Genomic DNA, 8,103 nt, shown 5'->3' with positions numbered 1-8,103 from the left:
AACAGTTGAAACTGGGGATACGAATATAGAAAGAAACACTAACACAACAAAGGTTTATTTACAATCTCACTAACAAAGATAAATGCAGAATGGTTTCTCCTATTTACATAAAAAAGGCAAAATCTTACAATGCGTGAACTGACTGGGGAAGAAATGAGGTAATTCAAATACTTGCTGGCCAGTTTTGTGACCCGAAGCGATGGCTTCACAAAAGGAGAACTGCGATTGCAGACGTCTTCTTAACTCCGTAATGCAGAAAATAATGTCTATTCTTGATACTCAAAAGGCGGGAACTTCTCTAGACCTCTTGCAGAACGTTTCTTCTCTGAAGTCTTGCTCTACGTCGAAATGCCTCGGTCGTCTACTCCTGACGACGACTTGACCAGAATTCAACCAACTCTCGAGCGACTTTTCCTCTCTGATCCTTCGTTGGTTCCTTCTTCTCTTATCTCTCTCTGACAATCTCTGCTGCTAATCTCTCACTGATAATCTGATCTGTGGCTCTTACTGATGATCTCTGATCTCTGTGATTAACTGATGATCTGCCTTCTCCTACTTCGTCCGTCGTATTTATACGGCATTCTGGGGGCAGGGCCTACGGCGAGCGTCACAGACTCCCGAGATTACCGGAACGATTTAGAAGTTTCTCAGCGTTTTTCGCGACACTTCGGTGTCTGTTGCGTTCCACAACACTCCTGACGATTCTAGAACCATCATGAGAACAGGCGCCTCCAACACACGTGCGAAAGCCTCCGTGTTGCAGAACTTCTCGAAGATGTGTTGTCCTTTCCTTTATCTTTCTTTGCTATAAAGCAATTACCTTGACAACCACACAGTCCAGAACATCACCAAAAATGGTAATATTAAAAACAATATAGAACAAATCAGCATCTCTCTTGCAACATCACACATAGTCCACAGCGTCACCAAAAAATGGTAATATTAAAAAAATATAGAGCAAATCAACATCTACCTTGCAAAACCACACATATTCCACAACGTCACTAAAAATGGTAATATTAAAAACAATATAGAACAAATCAACATTTACCTTGCAACACCACACATAGTACACAGCGTCACCAAAAATGGCAATATTAAAAACAATATAGAACAAATCAACATCTATCTTGCAACACCACGCATAGTCCACAGCGTCACCAAAAGTGGTAATATTAAAAACAATATAGAACATATCAACATCTATCTTGCAACACCACAGAGTCCAAAATGTCACTAAAAATGGTAACATTAAAAAAAATATAGAACAAATCAACATCTACCTTGCAACACCACATATAGTCTATAACGTCACCAAATATGGTAATATTAAGAAAAAATATAGAACAAATCAACAACTACCTTGCAACACCACAGAGCAATTCGCATGCATGCCAACATGTACCTGCCAATCAACGACAGGTGTGAGCGAGTCAGATCGACACTGGCGGTGGAATTCAACCAACCAATTACTGGGTTACATCACATCAATGGACGGTAAAACTGTCCAGGTTTACGTCAGTGGTGAAAACATATCATATCACGTTCTTTCATAAACTTATCATAGTGAAAAAAGCAGGTGTGGAAGGTGATGACATTCCCGTCAAGAGAAAAATAACGAGAGGAATTACCTATAGTAGATTCACAGCAATCGAACATCTGATGTCTAAGCCAGTCCCTTACGACTCTCCTGATTGGCTGTTGATAAGACAATCACAGGACTGGAAAATCTCAGTCTCTCTCGAGAGAGTTCACAAAGGCAGGATGTATGTTCCATCTCTTCTGAGGGATAATTTTGACAGACATATCCCTCAGGAGAGGTGGAACATACATCCTGCCTATGTGAACTTTCAAGTGAGACTGAGAGTTCCAGCCCCCTGATTGGCTTATGAACAGCCAATCAGGAGCGTCGTAAGGGACAGGCCTAGACATCAGATGCACGGTTGATGTGAACTACTATAGTAACGTCGCTTCATTCTGGAAGTACTTCTCATTGGAACTGATGTTGAATTTTCATGATTTTAGGAATCTATAGAGTTTAGGGTAAAGGCCAAGACCTGAGAACCCATGAGGTCATTCAGCGCTGGAAGGGAAATTGAGAGTAGTTGGTTTGAAGGGAGTAGAAGGAGGAAAACCTCCCAGTTTCACTATGAAACACTTGTTAGGAGATAGTGGACAGTAAGAAGGAAAAGAGAATATGAATGGAGGTACGGTAAAAGGAATTAAAGGTGTTGCAGGTAGGGTGGCCGAGTGGACGCTACAAAGAACCATTGGTAACGCCCACAATGGTAATGATAAGAAAAGCAAGTTACTGTACTGTTCTCAGTACTTACTAGGAAGATACTGGTAACAGACGCATACGTATTCAAATATATCTGAATATATATATATATATATATATATATATATATAATATATATATATATATATATATATATATATATATATATATATATATATATATATATATAGTATATATATATATATATATATATATATATATATATGTACCATAAATATATATTCAAATATGTTTGAATACGTGTACGTATGATAGTACATTATATATATTATATATATATATAGATATATATATATATATATATATATATATATATATATATATATATATATGTATAGATATATATATATATATATATATATATATATATATATATATATATATATATATATATGTATATATATATATATATATATATATATATATATATATATATATAATATATATATATATAGAAGACTAGTAAAGGGGGCTCAAGCCCTACAAATCTCTCAAGGCGGGGAGGCAATGGCCTGCCTCAACGTATATATTTATTGCCAACGATTCACATCGCTTCGATGCATCTTCAAGGCTGGGGAATAATTCTAAGAATGCACACATATAGGCTTGTCATTAATAAAACATGGCAACAGTATTTAAAATTGACACTAAGACACTAAAGCATTTAAAATGTAAAAATTACCGTGCAATAAAACATATATAAAAGTAAGAATGAATATAAGTTACTGGTTTTAACAACTTGAGTTAAAAACAAGTTTTGGAAAAATAAAAGGTATTAATTTTTCTGTACTATTTAACATGCACACAGTTTATCTTTTACATCTTCTTTCTAATAAATAGATAACAAAGTTTCTATCGTAAAATTCCTGTATCTTTGACTCAACGCGAAACACCTTTTTCACACCTTTATCAGGCTTTCCTCTACCGCCCCCCCCCCCCCCCCCCCCCCCCACCCCCCCCCCCCCCCCCCCCACACACACACATCAAGAACAAGAAGGAAATGTATACAATTCAGGGTAATATAATATATTCAAATGAAAGTCACGACTGCATGATCGTACAAAAACAAATAGAATCCTTTTGCATCGCGCTTAGAATACTTTGATTATAAAAATTACAGTCAATATAAATTGTTCGAAAATGAATTATTTTCACACTGCTTCGTAACTCGAGAGAGGAGTTCAGCCCCGTTAATTTAATCATGATATGCTCTTTTTAAAACATCATAATTGCATTGACAACTTTTTTCCCACTGAATCCAGTAAGCACGTACGAGTATGAAGATTAATCTTTTCAAATCAAATATAATTTTTTGAATACGATTATAAATGTTTTGTTGATGTTACAAATAAAACCTGGAATACGATTACTCTGCACTTTTTTTTACCTATAACTTATAGGTCTTCAACATGATTATTCACCCACTTGTAACATAATACGAATTAAGAAATAAGTACTACAAATAGTGATTCAAAAGTTATTTTCAATGGTAATTTGTTATTAGAAAATATTTTTGGAACATAATATCAATAAATGACAACCGCATTATTTTTTTAAAGTAAAATAAAAAAAACAGCCCAATATCTGTCACGAAAACAGCACGAGAAATTCGCTTCGTATGACAATAATTACAAATGATTATATTGAAGTATATTTCATTCGCTTACTATCTCACTCAAAACAATCATAGTTACCGGAACTGTTAAGACACTCAAAGAAACGCAGCTACTGCCGATGTACAGGCGCCCAATCTAAGATGCATGAACTCATATATAAGCCACACTGTTTAAATTTAAATTTATCCACAGAAATTGGAATGATGGGAGGGAAGGAAAGGAAGTGCGTCCAGAATGAGGATGAGAAAGAAGGAGAAAGAGCATGAAGATTAAATATATACTTAATTAGAAACCTGATTATATTGTTGACATTATAGCGGCAATTGCATTCAACGGTATTGAAGAATATCGTAAGCCATTTTCTTGCTTACTAATTTATCTGCGTCTTATCGAATTTCTAATAATAATAATAATAATAATAATATAATAATAATAGAATAATAAAATAATAATAATAATAATAATAATAATATTTTCCATTTTGTTATTGTTTTTTTTTTTTTGTTTTTTTTTTTTTTTTGCTTCCATCATGGATTTTGAGGATAACTACCAAACAAAATTATTATCATAATATTATGTTCCCAAATTCATAGGAATCTAGGACAATGGTCAGGATAAGTTGATTTGAGAGGGATACATATAGCTAGTACTTCTAGTCGGCATACATATTAATATGAATATGTGTATATATTATATAGATACATATGTGTGTGTATATATATATATATATATATATATATATATATATATATATATATATATATATATATATATATATATATATATATATATATATATATATAATATAATAATAATGAATAAATAATTAATAAAGAGATAAATAAATACATATATATATATATATATATATATATATATATATATATATATATATATACATATATATGTATATATATATATATATATATATATATATATATATATACTTATTTATATATATATATATATATATATATATATATATATCTATATATATATATATATATATATATATATATATATATATATATATATATAGATATATATATATATATATATATATATATAAAGATATATATGTATATATATATATATATATATATATATATATATATATGATATATATATATATATATAGTATATATATATATATACATATATACGTGTATATATATAAATGAAAGAGAGAGAGAGAGAGAGAGAGAGAGAGAGCCTCGACGTTGTCACCACACGTGTCCATGAATTGAGACATTGCCAGATGCAATGTTAATCATGTCTGATTTCGATTCCTCAATTAGGATTGAGTTCCTGTTTGTTTGTTTCTTTCTTTCTTTCTTTCTTTTTCTAAACCTTGGTCTAACCTTGTTATTGGCGATTTCACCATCCCCCTCTCACCTTAATCCCCACTTCGCTTGCTTTCTATCTTTGTTATCGCTTACCCGGGGAGTAAGCCTACAAACTACTTTGTTGTTCATGTTGTTCTTGTTGAGGGGATTTGAAAAGACCAATGAAAAAGCATAAAAAGGTCTGAAGAAGATGTTTCACGTTGGGTTATAGATACAGGAATTTTAGGTTAGGCTATTTATGATTTATTTATTAGAAAGAGAGTGTAGAAATAAAAATCATTTCTAATAGAATATAGCGTATTTATTCTAATTTTCATTGGAGAAACAACGCGCTATTTGACTGTAGATTTTAGCACGCGCCCTGAGTAAGCTGATGGTCGGATCAAGCCTTGTTATTTCTGGGCAAAACGCAAATTTTTATATGCCTAGAAATGTCTATTTGCACACCCGTCAGTATGAATTATATAACGCCTCATTAAATTTTTTCAGATGACTGGCCTACCGTGCGTTAGTTTTTATTTAAGCGCAGTAAAATGAGTGCACGTTATTAATGCCGTATTTATTATTGAAATTGGATCTTTTTTTGCGAGAAATTTGTAGTTTTTGGAGCTCAGTACAAAAAAATAAGGATGTGTCAATAACGAACATAATTCTATTCTACTTCCGGGCAATACTTCCATCCATTATCTGCAGAAGTTACTAATTTGGACAGACACAGAGAATACTTCGCCACATTTACATCAAAGTCCTTATTACCGTAGTCAAGAGATATAATTTCCCAGCAAATAGAAGCCTACGAAAACAAAAAAAGTTTCTTCCAAACCAACATAAAAAAAATAATTTTGAATTTTCATTATAATTTTTTTTTCGAAGAGCTGTTCATTTGGAAGGGGCCTCAGAGAATGTTTCAGCAAAATATCATCAAAAGCCATTTTTTTTCACGTTCAAAACATTTCCTTTACCAAGCGAGTAGAAACGAGAGAAAACGGATTTATTACAAAGCCAATAATAAGAGATAATAACAAAATGGAATTAAACCTTCAGTGCGTTAGCTCACGGCACAAATATATATTCACTATGTCAGAACAATTATCATTGGAGAAGTTAAATAGGTGGTTTTCGCTTTTGCATAAATGTGTTTCAGCGAGTTCCCCGTTTATTGCTCCCAGTCGTTCTCCCCAAATGGAAATGGACAGGAGTTCGTCATTCAGCTGCAGATTGTCGTGTTAACCCACTTAACGGTCATCATTCCTGAAATGAAACTTCTAAGAGAGAGAGAGAGAGAGAGAGAGAGAGAGAGAGGGAGAGAGAGAGAGAGAGAGAGAATTTTTCCCCTTTCCTTGATGGACGTTAGAGAATTCTAACTCTGATCTCATTTGACAAATATCTCTTCATTACCAAAACATTTTATCATTCATTCTGACACTAGTCTACACAGACACACGCAGAGAGAGAGAGAGAGAGAGAGAGAGAGAGAGAGAGAGAGTAATTCTTTCCCCTTTTACATGATGGACATTAGAGAATTCGAAGGACTCTGATCTCATTTGACAAAGATGTCTTTATTACCAAAGCATTTTATCATTCATTCTGATACTAGTCCGCACACACACACACAGAGCAATTTTTCAATTTTTCCCCACTTTCCTTGATGGACCTTAGAGAATTCGAAGAACTCTGATCTCAATCACTTTTATACTTGTCCATTTCGACTCATAACACCGCAGTTAATTTCATTTATTATGGCTGTTGTATGATGTCAAGCAATAATATCACACTATAAAAGTTCATTAACGTCGCTAGAACTTGTTTAAGGGTCAGCCAGGATCATCCCAATTACCTACGGTAATATATATATATAATATATATATATATATATATATATATATATATATATATATATATATATATATATATATAAGTTTTATTCTGAAATGATACCTGATAATATTTGGTCCTTGTATATAATATATATATATATATATATATATATATATATATATATATATATATATATATATATATATATATATATATATATTATATACAAGGACCAAATATTATCAGGTATCATTTCAGAATAAAACTTATCACTTACATAATTCAGTGATAGAATCCTAAATAATGCCTAAAGCCCAGACGCCTTAATAGCTAGGTAGACGAGGCGTCAGTCAGCCATTTCCCAACCTTAGTAACCGTCAGTCAAGGCGGAGAGACAGACTAATTAACCCATTTGTAGGTAGAGAATATCGGAGAGTAAGGTCCAGACAACGACGGGAGAATACCGACTCAAATGTAGCACAAGCCATCTGGAGGTGAAGGTGGAACTCCTCAGATGCTGAGAGCATCAGGTTCTAGAAGGCCTCCATCACAGGTCGTGCTCTTTCGCGTGTGGGCCAACAGCTACTGACAGAGGGACACCAGTAATTGATGCTGGCAGGTAGGTAATTAGGAGCCGGTAAACCGAGAGATCTCGGTTACTCAAACGGCCGAGGAGATCAAGCCTTCCGTGAAATACCTTAGGAGGATGGTGGGGCTGGGGCGAGGTATGAGTTCATACATAATGTACATGAAGCTGTAGGCACTTATTACATGTTCCATTTCTCGCATGGAAATAGCCTGGCTTTCAAATCCAGCTTAATAAGAGACTTCCAATAAAAGGAGTGCAGTAATCCATGACAATGCCATGCGTCAAATGTTACTTTCCTCATAAAATATTGTAGTCATCGTTTTAAATCCTTTTTAAAAGTGTCCTCCCTAAATGAAGTGATATTTAAAATTTTAAATCATAAGAAAATATTCATATAAATCATCTATTATTATTATTATTATTATTATTATT

Source organism: Macrobrachium nipponense, chromosome 39 (genome assembly GCF_015104395.2).
Source record: "Macrobrachium nipponense isolate FS-2020 chromosome 39, ASM1510439v2, whole genome shotgun sequence".
Taxonomy (NCBI): Eukaryota; Metazoa; Arthropoda; class Malacostraca; order Decapoda; family Palaemonidae; genus Macrobrachium; species Macrobrachium nipponense.
Note: the sequence above shows the minus strand (reverse complement) of the source record.